At 47.1% G+C, this 13,193-nt stretch overlaps 1 protein-coding gene and 1 pseudogene across 1 annotated transcript in view; both read left to right on the top strand.

The window, feature by feature from the left end:
- The window catches only part of LOC142312857 (uncharacterized), a 531,686-nt gene that overhangs the window by 167,506 nt on the left and 350,987 nt on the right, over positions 1-13,193 (top strand). The window lies entirely within an intron of this gene.
- Positions 1-13,193, top strand: part of LOC142312009 (uncharacterized) — a 195,986-nt pseudogene that overhangs the window by 48,642 nt on the left and 134,151 nt on the right.

Here is a 13,193-nt window from a genome sequence, read left to right as displayed (position 1 = left end):
CGGTGGCTGGAGGGCAGGCAGATACGCGTACAGTCGGACAACGCCACGGCGGTTGCGTACATCAACCACCAGGGCGGCACTCGCAGTCGTCAAGCCTTCCAAGAAGTCCGGCGGATTCTGCTGTGGGCGGAGGCCACAGCCTCCACCATCTCCGCGGTTCACATCCCGGGCGTAGAAAACTGGGAAGCAGACTTTCTCAGTCGCCAGGGCATGGACGCGGGGGAATGGTCTCTCCACCCGGACGTGTTTCAAGAGATCTGTTGCCGCTGGGGAACGCCGGACGTCGATCTCATGGCGTCTCGGCACAACAACAAGGTCCCGGCCTTCATGGCACGGTCTCAGGACCACAGAGCTCTGGCGGCGGACGCCTTAGTTCAGGATTGGTCGCAGTTTCAACTGCCTTATGTATTCCCTCCTCTGGCAATGCTGCCCAGAGTGTTGCGCAAGATCAGGTCCGACTGCCGCCGCGCCATCCTCGTCGCTCCAGATTGGCCGAGGCGGTCGTGGTACCCGGATCTGTGGCACCTCACGGTGGGTCAACCGTGGGCGCTCCCAGACCGACCAGACTTGCTGTCTCAAGGGCCATTTTTCCACCTGAATTCTGCGGCCCTCAACCTGACTGTGTGGCCATTGAGTCCTGGCTCCTAGCGTCCTCAGGGTTATCTCAAGATGTCATTGCCACTATGAGACAGGCCAGGAAACCAACGTCAGCCAAGATCTATCACAGAACTTGGAGGATCTTCTTAGCCTGGTGCTCTGAGAAGGGGTTTACCCCCTGGCCGTTTGCCTTACCCAGGTTTCTTTCCTTCCTTCAAGCTGGATTGGACAAGGGTTTGTCTCTTCCGCAGGTCCGCACGTTCCTGCAGGGAGTTTGCCACATAGTCCCACCTTACAAGCGTCCGCTGGAACCCTGGGATCTCAACACGGTTCTACGGGCTCTTCAAAAACCACCTTTTGAGCCGCTGCGGGATGTCTCTCTATCACGTCTTTCGCAGAAGGTGGCATTTCTAGTGGCGGTTACATCACTCCGTAGAGTGTCAGAGCTTGCAGCGCTGTCATGCAAAGCCCCTTTCCTGGTATTTCACCAGGATAAGGTGGTTCTGCGTCCGGTCCCGGACTTTCTCCCTAAGGTGGTGTCCACTTTTCATCTCAATCAGGATATCTCCTTACCTTCATTTTGCCCTCATCCAATTCACCAATGTGAAAAGGATTTGCATTTGTTAGATCTAGTGAGAGCTCTCCGGATCTACGTGTCTCGTACGGCGCCACTGCGCCGTTCTGATGCGATTTTTGTCCTTGTCGCTGGCCAGCGTAAGGGGTCGCAGGCTTCCAAGTCAACCTTGGCTCGGTGGATCAAGGAACCGATTTTTGAAGCCTACCGTTCTTCTGGGCTTCCGATTCCTTCAGGGCTGAAAGCCCATTCTACCAGAGCCGTGGGTGCATCCTGGGCATTGCGGCACCAGGCTACGGCTCAGCAGGTGTGTCAGGCGGCTACCTGGTCTAGTCTGCACACTTTCACAAAACACTATCAGGTGCATGCCTATGCTTCGGCAGATGCCAGCCTAGGTAGGCGAGTCCTTCAGGCGGCGGTTGCCCACCTGTAAGAGGGGGCCGTTGTTTCGGCTCTTTTTATCGAGGTATTCTTTTACCCACCCAGGGACTGCTTTTGGATGTCCCAATTGTCTGGGTCTCCCAATGGAGCGACAAAGAAGAAGGGAATTTTGTTTACTTACCGTAAATTCCTTTTCTTCTAGCTCCTATTGGGAGACCCAGCACCCGCCCCTGTTCCCTTCGGGCTGTTTGTTCTTTTGTGTACACATGTTGTTCATGTTGAATTGTTCTTTTGGTTCATGGTTTCAGTTCTCCGAACATCCTTCGGATTGAATTTACCTTAGACCAATTTATAAGTTTCCTCCTTCCTGCTTTGGCACCAAAACTGATGGGCCCGTGATGCACGGGAGGGTGTATAGGCAGAGGGGAGGGGTTACACTTTTTAAAGTGTAATACTTTGTGTGGCCTCCGGAGGCAGAAGCTATACACCCAATTGTCTGGGTCTCCCAATAGGAGCTAGAAGAAAAGGAATTTACGGTAAGTAAACAAAATTCCCTTCTTTTCAGCTTTGGTCGTCATGTTAATTTCTGATCTTTTCTGTTATGAATCATTTCTTGTGACTTCTCCATCTGTCTGTAACTTTATAATATTTATTTGTTTCAGGGTGAAGTTCTGACCCATATTATTACAGAGACATATGTGAGGGGTGATGAGTGGTGTAAAGAGGAGATTCTTACATATGACTACCCAGGTGAGTAGTGATCACTAAATTCAGAGAAGTCAGATTTTACTCCAAAAGTAGATGTCTCACGGGCACAACAGGCTCCAGGCTTTAATAACTCCACAGGACTGAAACCACATCAGGAAAACGAGTCAGGTAGGTGGAAGCACAAGTCATGGTGCTCAACATCTATACAGATATATTCTATAGGCCAAAAAATACAAAATAGCCGCACTCTGTACCTTTATTGGAACAAATACATGAGCTATGCCGCAGGGCTGTGGAGTCTGAGTCGGAGTCCGAGTTAGTTTTGGTTGGAGTCGGAGTCGGTAGAAATGTACCGACTCCGACTCCAGCTTTAAAAAAAAATAAATGTATTAATATTTCATAATTGAACTTTCATATGAATTTTATAAATGTTACTCAAATAGAACATATATATCAAACTATGAACAACAGTGATAAGCAGTTCTGCTGGAGATAGACATTTCTTACTTCTTGTATGTTAAGGCCCCGTCACACTAAGCAACATCGCTAGCAACATCGCTGGTAACGAACAACTTTTGTGACGTTGCTAGCGATGTTGCTGTGTGTGACATCCAGCAACAACCTGGCCCCTGCTGTGAGGTCGTTGGTTGTTGCTGAATGTCCTGGGCCATTTTTTAGTTGTTGCTGTCCTGCTGTGAAGCACAGATCGCTGTGTGTGACAGCGAGACAGCAACAACTAATGTGCAGTGAGCAGGAGCCGGCTTCTGCTGAGGCTGGTAACTAATGTAAACATCGGGTAACCAAGAAGCCCTGTCCTTGGTTACCCGATATTTACCTTTGATACCAGCCTCCTCCGCTCTCACTGCCTGTGCTGCTGGCTCCTGCTCTGTGCACAGATAGCTGCAGCACACATCAGGCAATTAACCCGATGTGTGCTGTAACTAGGAGAGCAAGGAGCCAGCGCTCAGTGTGCGCTGCTCCCTGCTCTGTGCACATTTAGCTGCAGCACACATCGGGTTAATTAACCTGATGTGTGCTGTAACTAGGAGACTGGGGGCTGGTCACTGGTTGCTGGTGAGCTCACCAGCAACTCGTGTAGCCACGCTCCAGCGATCCCTGCCAGGTCAGGTTGCTGGTGGGATCGCTGGAGCGTCGCAGTGTGACAGCTCACCAGCAACCTCCTAGCAACTTACCAGCGATCCCTATCGTTGTTGGGATCGCTGGTAAGTTGCTTAGTGTGACTGGACCTTTACTGTTCACTGCCCTTATCTAATCTTATACTTGGTTAACCTCATGCTGCTCCAAGTCTCCTACTTACAATGTATGAAACTGAAAGTGAAAATGTGTTGCAAATTCTTAGTAGTAAAGCTCCTCCTCTAGACTAGATCATACCAGGTGTGCGTCTTCCAAGCATCTCACAGCTGCCTGCTACTCAGAAGAGGAAGACTGTAAGAAGTATTATCCTTTCAACATACTTTGCATCAGTTAACTGTGAGTACATGAGGAATAATAACAGTATTACTGACCACTATATCAGGTGTACGACCTGGCAATAATTTTGTACAATTGTTTTTAGGAAAAACAATTGTCATTTGGATTGTGAATGCAGAATTAAAAACCTGAGAATGTCAAAGAAGCATCACATTAAATCAGCTGTATTTGAACATTTCACCATCACTCAAGATAGAAAACATGTCTGTCAGTGTATATAACAAATGATCCAGACGAAAACAAATGCTGTGAAGCCAAGATGAGTGCATATTCAGGCAAAGATAAAAATGCTCCTACCAGTTCTTGTAATCTAAATAGACATTTACAGCGCTTTCATCCAGAAGTACTGAAAGCAGTGGATGAGAAAGACTGCATCCAAACCAATGAACCAGTGCACAGCTCTTCCAGCCAAACAAAGGAGCAGAGAACTTTGCAGCCATCAGTTGCAAGATATTTTGTCAGTGACCAAGTTACTGTGACAATGACAGTAGATACATTTAAAAAACAGATCATAGAGCTTGTTGTAAAGGATAGTGTGCCTATTTCATTATTTTCACGACCAGCTTTTATGTGTCTGAATGGGGAAATGGCCCGCAAGCCAGGTGTTTCTCTGGAGAGAGAGAGTATTAGAAAATTAGTAATCGAAGAAGCTTTTAAACAAAAGGAAGGACTTAAAAAAAACTCTCAAGGGACGCTTTCTGTTTCTTAAAATGGATGCCTGCACACGTCACAGAGTGAACTATTTTGCCATCAATGTCCGATTTTGTTTGTGACAAAAATGAAATAGTTACCAAGACATTGGCAGTATAAGACACCAAAGCTCATCACACCAGTGAGTTTCTCCAGGTCTTGGTGGAAAAGGTTCTGCAAGACTATGAACTTAAAAAAGAGCAGGTTCTTTCTGTCGTAACTGACAATGCTTCAAATATGATAAGTACTATTAAGCTAATGAATGAGAGTAATGATGGTGACCAGCAGCTAGAAGAACATTCTGGGTCCACAGACACAGAAATGTTTGAAATAGAGGAACCACAGTATTGTAACTGAGGAGCAAACTGAAGTTGCTTCAGATGAACAGCAACATGATAGTTTAGATGATCTTGTTGAAACTGTGTCAATATGTTCTTTCATTCATCACATGCGCTGTGTTGTGCATACGCTACAGCTGGCTATAAGAGACAGTCTGCAAGAAGGACATGCTGCTGCACTGATTGGCAAGGTGAGAAAATTGGCTATACTTTTGCCAGAACCCCTAAAGTTGACTCAATTTTGAAGAGACGTGCTGGAAAAGGGGCAATTATTGATCAAGCCACACGATGGGGCAGTACTTACTTAATGATTCAGCTCTTGGTTGAACTGAAAACCTTTCTTGTAGACATGGCTAACCCTCAACTGACGCTAAATGAAAGTCAGTGAAATCAGGTGACTGAGCTGGAAAAATTGCTAGAGCACCCATTTACAGTGACTAAAAAATTACAAGCAGAGGACTTAACTCCAGGTATTTTCTTAAAGGAGTGGAAGAACCTGATGTTTCGCCTGTCCCAAAGAGGAGGGTTAATTGCAAGTGGCATTGCTACATCAATGAAACGGAGAGAGGAGCTACTATTACAAAATAACATTCTTTTGGCAGCTGTTTATGTAGCCCCAATGCATCGGATTCTTCTAGATGATCAACAGCTAAGTAAAGGAAAAGAAGCTCTGTTTGAAATAGCAGTAAGGATGAAAGGGTTGCAGAACAGTCAGGAGGAACAAGAAGAATTTGGTCGTCCTGCCACATCTTCACCCTCATCATCAACTGATGAAGAATTTAATTTCGAAAAATATTTGGATCACAAGGACCGTGCAAAGCGTTCCCGCATAGAAGAAGTCACCCCCATCAAAGCACACAGCCAGTACATTTCAGCAGAATTTTTCATGTGCACTAAAAAATTGAGAAATTTGACCGTTCATCAAAAATAACAGTGCAACAAGCGATTGCTCTGTATCCTGACATTGTCAGAGATGTTGCCCGAGTGGTTACTGCTTTGCCACCAACACAAGTTAGTGTAGAGAGGTTGTTCTCTGCTCTCAAAATAATTAGATCAGATTTGAGGGCATCCATGAAGGAGGATCTGACAGAGGCAATACTTTTTCTAAGGACAAATTTATAGATTTCTTCTTAACTGCATAAAAGTGTTTATTGCATATTTACTTACAGTTTAGAAAAGTTTATAAAAGTGATTTGCTATATTCTAATTGTAATCGAATAAATGTAGTTTTTGCTATAAGTGGTCTGATTTACTTATATGATGGTGAGAAACTGAATAAGCACGTTGTTAATATTTTACAACAGTAAATTTGTTATGAACTGGCTATTTATGAAGGAGTCGGAGCTGGAGTCGGAGCCTGAACCTGATAAAATCTCGGAGTCGCAACTGTGGCTTATCGATTCCACAGCCCTGCTATGCCGGCACACCCTATCCCAGTCGGCCAACACTGTTGAGTTTGAACACAAGCTTTCTGTATGGCATATGGGAAATGTACATCCCCCCCAGTGTTAAATAGCAAAAAGGAACACGTTTTACACCTAATTATAATAAAAATCAGGCACTTCCACATTGCTATCTAGATTTAATGACATGACTATCTCTCAAACAGTACAGATATAAAAGAAAATATGCACCACATTATTTGAAATCATTATTCAAACTTTTCTAAAAACACAGCAAAGTTGGGTTTTTTTCCCCATTTAAGCCTGGAGGACCAAGCGCATCTCATCTAATGATTCTACTGTCCATCCGCAATAATTTTATGTCTCTAAGAACTATCAGCAGTTTGATCCACCCTACTAATCTTGCAAAGGACAGACATTTTGTACGCTAGTCACTTGCTCACGGGCAGGTCTGAAGGCAGGGTAGTCAGATATTTTGGGGTCCTCCTAAACCCAGAATGGACAACTGCAAAAAAATCATCCAGCCCTTTTTTAAAAAGTGTTAGTGTCTGCCATTACTACCTCTTGTGTTAGGGCATTCCACAGTCTGACAGCTGAAACTGTAAACCTTGGATTCTACTTGCACCAGTGTAAATTTATGAGGCAGTGTCCATCTGCAAATCTTTTCTCATGTCATGTTGTTATAAGAAAAGAATTGCAGCATGCTGCATTAGGCAGCAAGTCTAGGCTCACACACACCCATACATGTCTAATGGGTGCGCGTGAAACATCGGACTGCACTGATGTCATCCAAGTGCAGTGTAATATACACAGAGACAGGCAGCGGAGAAGAGGGAGAAAGTACACTCTTCTCCACTGTTGTGATCCGATTTCAAGATCGGATCCCAGTTGCATGACACATGCTCGCAGCAGAGCCTGACCCAATTGTCATTAGTATATTGCTTCCAATGCTCTCGTTTCAGAAGTGAAATGTAAGTGGAGCTGAGGCTTTAGTCTCCTTTGATCACCTGCTGTGGGGGAGCAAATCACATCTGCTCCTGTCCTATATTTGCTGAATGGATTCTTCCACATATGCCAGCAGTAGTTTCTTAGCTCGTCTGGGGAGGTGTGGTGATAGAAACAGATATCACATTAGATAATCTCTGTGCGGTTGTGGAGTTAACCCTTGTTGCCTTTTTATTGCTGGCCTCCTGCTCTTGTTTTTCTCCTGAGTCTCTTTTTGTCTATTCCTGTGTGTATGCAGTGTGGCAGAGTTTTGGTTTTCCTTTTCCTGTCCTTATCTGTTTACCATCTAACTCCTGCCCCATCCCTCCCTGGGGGGAGGAGGTATTAGAGTAGTATTACTCAGGAAAATGGAAAGGCATGGGACACTAGCATCTCCACCATTAGGAGTAATCCAGAGATGAGGGATTGCCTTGGCGTCCCGTAGCGTAAAGCCTGCTTTACATGTTACGATTCTGCATACGATATCGTATGCGATCGTAACCGCCCCCATCGTATGTGTGGCACGTTCAATTTTGTTGACTGTGCCGCACAAACGATTAACCCCGTCACACGTACTTACCCGTCCATACGACCTCGATGTGGGCAGCGAACGTCCACTTCCTGGAGTGGGAGGGACGTTCGGCGTCACATCGACATGCATCAGCCGGCCAATAAAAGCGGAGGGGCGGAGCTGAGCGGGACGTAAACAGCCCCCCACCTCCTTCCTTCCGCATTGTGGGCCGGGAGCCGCAGGACGCAGGTAAGATCTGTTCATCGTTCCCGGGGTGTCACACACTGCCATGTGTGCTACCCCAGGTACGATGAACAACCTGAAGTTCAAACGTTTTACCGTTCAATCGCAATCGCACGTAGCTGTTACACACTACAATATAACTTGCGATGCCGGATGTGCGTCACTTACAACGTGACCCCGCCGACACATCGTAAGATATATTGTAGTGTGTAAAGCGGGCTTAATGGACAGCATAGGAGCCCCCTGGCCCTCGCTATCCCGAAGTAACATTGTCACAACATCTGTGAAATAATACTATAGGTGGAATAGTTGCTTTCTTTTATATATATATATTTTTTTTTTTTTTATGTTTTTGTTTTGGGGGGTTTTCATGTTTACATTGCCCAACAATTTAGTCTTATTATTTCTTTTACAATATAATATAAACAGTTCCTATCAACTTGCAAGACGTTAGTAAAGGCTTTGGAAATTGCCCACTCTGGATACTCCCTTTCACGTTTTCATGTCATCAGTTCCTGTGACTGGGCCAAAAAATCAGGACGACAATTATTAATCCTTTATGACATGACATGAAATGACATGTGCCATCCATAGGTGGCCATGGGCAGCACAGGGGGATGTGTGCCATCCATAGGGGGGCCATGGGCAGCACAGGGGGGGACGTGTGCCATCCATAGGGGGGCCATGGGCAGCACAGGGGGGGGACGTGTGCCATCCATAGGGGGCCATGGGCAGCACAGGGGGGGACGTGTGCCATCCATAGGGGGCCATGGGCAGCACAGTGGGGGACATGTGCCCATCCATAGGGGGCCATGGGCAGCACAGGGGGGGACGTGTGCCATCCATAGGGGGCCATGGGCAGCACAGGGGGGGACGTGTGCCATCCATAGGGGGCCATGGGCAGCACAGGGGGGGACGTGTGCCATCCATAGGGGGCCATGGGCAGCACAGGGGGGACGTGTGCCATAAATAGGGGACGTGTGCCATCAATGGGGGACATGTGGCATCACTGGGGGACGTGTGCCAGCACAAGGGGGCCATATCCAGATTAAGGGGGCTAATTTTAGGATTAGGGGGTTATGAGGGACATATACCCTGTATGATTTGTTAGACGGACACTGGCATTATAAGACGGACAATATTCAACATTAAAAAAAATTCATTTTTCCTTCACCAAATTTGGGGGTGCGTCTTATAATCAGGTGCGTCTTATAACGCGAAAAATACGGTATTTGTGTCAATAAGAGATAAGCACAATACGTTAGTACCGAGTACCGCCATTTTCTATTTTTGAACTACTGTACAGATTCTACTCAATCACCGGCTTCTATAATAACTTTTATTTGATTTATCATAGTGTGTTCACATGGAATTTGTGATTTGGACTTTATGCTTTAAAATGTAGGGGCTGCTTCATTACGACTGGCGCTGTGGACGCCAGTCCTAATGAAGGGGTGTGGTGAGGTACGATGCACCGAATTCATTACAAGAAAAATACCAATTAATTCTACACGTCTTCTCTATGGTGTGCACCTTGCCAGAAATGGTGCTGCATTCAAGGACTGGAGTAGCATTTCTGGTGTAAATTTCACCACCAGAGTAGTGTTAATTTTTGGTCTTTTCGTTGGATTAGCGCCACCACACCCTGTCCATGCTCTACCTACTTTGGTGGATCTGACCAGAACTGGCATAAATGCGTCAAAACTTGAAGGATTTTTTTACTTTTCAAAGTGTTTTGGGCCAGAAAACTGACATAAAGACTCAATCAATTGTGTATTCGAGGGAAATGTACAGGTATGGAATAGCTCAGGGGAAGGTTATTCTGTATCTTATGTGCTCTCCTGGATCTGCTGGAGGCTTCTGTGTGAATTTTAGTAAATTGCCTTTCAGACCTCGTCCTGCTGTAGACAAGACGTTTGAGAAGGCTGTGGACCTGTTTGCTTTCGTGAGCGAATCTAGATTTACGCTGTTGATGGGTGCAGGAGCTGCCGTCTATTGTATGAATTGGACTAGAATAAAGCAAATCACTTTGATCCAAAATTCTTTGATCTGATCAGCAGACGTTTATGTCGCGCAAGCCTGCATTAAACAGACAGACACGGCCAAGGACGAACAGGTACGTCCTTGGCAGTGAAGGAGTTAAAGCATTGTTTTAGTATGTGATAATAGGATAATAACAGAATGGAGAAAAGGGCTGACCGTGCTGCCGTGGAGAAAATCAGGAGATGATTCCAAGGGATAATCCTCGTGATTTTAAAATTACGAGGATTAACCCTTGGATTCATCTCCTGATTTTCTCCACGGCAGCGAGGTCAACCCTTTTCTCCCTTCAATAATTATCCTGTATCTGCTGGGTACGCGGCAGCCCATGTGGTTCATATTACACTTTAACGGCAGTTGTGACCTTCACAACTCCCTGAGGTGAGTGTATCCAAGCACTTTTTATCTCCTGCTATTAGGATAAGACACCATTTGTGCCTTTTTGTCTCCTTCAGCATTTAGGCTATGTGCGCATGCTGCGGTTTTTTGACGCTGCGTGTTTGTGGCCTCTAAAAATGCACAAAAACGTACCCGCGACAATAACGCTCAAAAAACGCATTGGGAAGAACGCATGCGTTTTTACCGCGGTTTGGTACGTTTTTCGCTGCATTTTTCTGCGTTTTTGATCTCTGCGTTTTTCCATTGCATTGCATGGGGGTAAAAACGCAGGAAAGAGTTGACATGTCCTTTTTTTTTTTTTTAAACCCCTTCCCGACCCTTGGCGCACCATATGCGTCATGAAAGTTTGTGCCTTCCCGACCTTTGACGCACCGTATGCGTCATGGCGGGTTTCCGTTCCTGCAGCGCTGGTGACCGGGTTCACTACAATGTCACCAGCCCTGCAGGTACATGAGGACTTGTAGTTGAGCCCAGAGGGGGGTGGCTTCCCCCCCCCCCCCCCCCGTGGCTACGATCGCTCTGATTGGCTGTTGAAAGTGTCACTTTCATATCCAATCAGAACGATTGTAATATTTCACCAATCAAACTTGGTGAAATATTACAATCCAGCCATGGCTGATGCAATATCATCAGCCATTGGCTGGAGCAGAATGACCTCTTTGTCACCCCCTCCCCCCGATCTGATTGGAGCTAGCGTCCATGTGACGCTATCCCTCCAATCAGAAGTGGAGGGCCAGTGTGACCAGTGGGTGCCCTCCTCCTTCAGACTCATCCTGTCCATGGAAGGCGAAAAGCGAGGTCCCCTGCTGCTGCTGCCACCGCGATCTCCCACTGCCACCGATCACCGTGCTGCCATCCGGTAGTATTTGTCCCCCACTCTCCTCTGCCATCCGATTCCACACCCACCCCGATCTCCGCTGCCCCCCGTCGTCTGATTACACTACCCCCACCCCCCGGCGTCCGAATCCACCCCCCTGTTGTCCAATTCCAGCCCCCCACCCCGACCTCCGCTCCCTCCCCCCTGCCCTGTGATCACTCACTGCCCTGCTTCTGCCAGCGTCCTGAGTGCTGTGAGGGCCCCTCCCCCCCGGCCCTGTAATCGCCCCCCGCCCCCCCAGCCCTTTTGGGCCCCCCCACCTGTAACTGCCCCCCCTGTAATTGACTCCCCCGGCCCTGTAATCCCCCCCCCCCCCGACCCAGTGATCACCTTTCTGCCCCAGTGATCACCTTTCTGCCCCAGTGATCACCCCTCTGCCCCAGTGATCACCCCCCTCTCACAGTGATCACCGCGTGACAGCCCTCCGTGCGTGTCGGGCTGCCCTAGAAAGTTTCACTAACACACACACACACACACACACACACACACACACACACACACACACACACACACACACACACACTGTCCTGCTCATCCCGGTCACAAATGGTGTACTCAGCTGAGGAGGCATGTGCCTCTGAAGCTGATAGTGAGGGACAGGACCCCACTTTTCTCTATTCCTCCCACTCTTCCTCCTCCAGTGACACAGACTCGCCGCCACGAAGACGTCGCAGGACAAGAGATTGGCTGGAGGCCGTGGGAGAAGAGCCACAGCCAACTGTGAATACCCCCCAACCTAGTGCTAGTCATGCTAGTCAAATTTTGCTTCACGGATTCCTGATTTCGTTCCCCAATCAGGAATCCAGTTCGAGACTGCCAACCTCAGAGAAATACACTTTTTCAATGTCTATTTCTCTGAGTCAATTGTCAGTCTTATGGTGGAGCAAACTAAACTGTATGCCAGCAATTTTTGGCCGAAAACCCAAATTCGTCATATTCTACTTGGAGTCCCATTGACTCAGTAGAAATGATGAAATATTGGGGACTGGTCCTTCACATGGGGATTGTGAAGAAACCAGAAATTCGCCATTACTGGAGTACTGATATTTTATATCAAACTCCAATATTTGGCATGGTCATGACCCGCAAACGGTTTGAGGCCATTCATAGGTTTCTTCATTTTAGGGACAATGCGGACAGCCTTCCCCGCTATGATCCGAATTTTGATAGACTGTTCAAAATTCAACCGGTCATCGAGCACTTCAGCAACAAGTTTGCTGACGTGTACATTCCCAAAAGGGAAATTTGTGTGGATGAATCCCTCATCCACTTCAAAGGGAGGCTTCAATTCCGTCAGTACCTGCCCAGTAAGAGGGCCAGGTACGGGATAAAACTCTATAAGCTGTGTGAGAGTACCTCAGGGTACACTCACAGCTTTAGAGTTTACCAAGGGAAGGATAGCAGGATCCAGCCCCTAGAATGCCCACCTACTCTGGGGGAGAGTGGGGAAAATAGTGTGGGATTTGATCCACCCACTGCTTGATAAAGGTTACCATCTGTACGTTGGTAACTTTTACACAAGCAGCCCACTCTTTCAGTCCCTCTCTGCCAGAACTACCGCCACTAGCGGTACTGTGCGCAGAAACCAGAAGGGTCTCCCTTTTTTCGCTAGTTGAGTAGCCTCTCCCTAAGGGTGAGAGCCGAGCCCAATGTAGCGGCAACATGGTTGTGGTCAAGTTCAAAGACAAAAGGGACGTCTTTTTCTTGTCAACAATCCATGGTCCCGGCACCACGGCCACCACTGCTAGAGGTTCCTCAGGACAGGTCTACAAACCGGACTGTGCCCTGGGGTACAACACAGGTAGAAGAGAAGACCGGGTTTATGCCGCGCTAAAAACCACTGATGCGTGTAAATTAAAAGATTTCCTTTTTATTGGACAGTTCCTACGCGTTTCAGAGACATCCGTCTCCTTCCTCAGGAAAAGAAATCATATGTTATGATTTCTTTTCCTGAGGA

The sequence above is a fragment of the Anomaloglossus baeobatrachus genome, chromosome 5 (genome assembly GCF_048569485.1).
Source record: "Anomaloglossus baeobatrachus isolate aAnoBae1 chromosome 5, aAnoBae1.hap1, whole genome shotgun sequence".
Lineage (NCBI taxonomy): Eukaryota > Metazoa > Chordata > Amphibia > Anura > Aromobatidae > Anomaloglossus > Anomaloglossus baeobatrachus.
Note: the sequence above shows the minus strand (reverse complement) of the source record. Positions and strands in the feature narration are given on the sequence as shown.